Below are 1,010 nucleotides of genomic sequence, written 5' to 3'. Positions count from 1 at the left end.
TCAAAAACAGAATTAAAGAAGGGGAGGGAAAGGGAGAGAGAGAAAAAAATCTACACAAATGAAGAAAAACCAAAAGAAGAGTATGGGTCTCTCCCAGACCCCTGGGAGGGCAGACACTGAGAAAACTGACTTCGGAATGCAAACAATGAAGAGCCCCCAGAATGAAGGGTCTCAAACTACAAACATTGATATCAAGACAATAATGGAGAGACTAAAAAGAATTGAGGAGATACAAGAAGAAACTAGGAAGGAGCTGATATCTGAGATAACAGTAATCAAGACTACTGCGAATGAAATAAATAACAAACTGATAAGCATGGAAAGCAGAATTACCCAAGCAGAAGAAAGAATCTCAGAGCTTGAGGACCAAAATATAGAACTAACCCAAACTCTTAAAAATACAGAAAACAAGCTCAAAAAGACAGAACAAAACCTTCAAGAGATGAGCGATTACATCAAGAGACCAAACTTAAGAGTAATTGGCATTCCTGAGACAGAAAGAGAGACAGCGACCACACTGGAACAAACTTTCCATGAGATCATTCAAGAAAACATCTCTTATCTAATCAGCAATGCAAAAATTCAAACACAAGAGATTCAGAGAACCCCTCCAAGACAACAAATGAGAAGACCAACTCCTACACACATAATAATTCACGTAAACAAAGCATACATAAAAGAAAAAATCCTAAAGGCAGCAAGAGAAAAAGACCAGGTCACCTACCAGGGAAGACAAATCAGAATAGCAGCAGATTTATCTACAGAAACCCTGAAGGCTAGGAGAGCTTGGAGCCCTATCTTCAAAGTTCCAAAAGACAAACAATTTCAACCAAGAATAACCTACCCAGCCAAGCTAAGCTTCATCAGCAAGGGAGAATTAGAATCTTTCCCAGATATCCAATCCCTAAGAACTTATGCTGCCACCAAACCACCTCTACATGAAACACTTAAGAAAGTACTAAACACAGAAGAAAAGGAAAAAAAGAACAACCTTCTTCACAAGAGTACAA

This window comes from Carlito syrichta, unplaced genomic scaffold, assembly GCF_000164805.1.
Source record: "Carlito syrichta isolate Samal-C Ts95f unplaced genomic scaffold, Tarsius_syrichta-2.0.1 Scaffold132597, whole genome shotgun sequence".
NCBI lineage: Eukaryota > Metazoa > Chordata > Mammalia > Primates > Tarsiidae > Carlito > Carlito syrichta.
The sequence above is the reverse complement of the archived record's forward strand: the minus strand, read 5'-3'. Positions refer to the sequence as shown.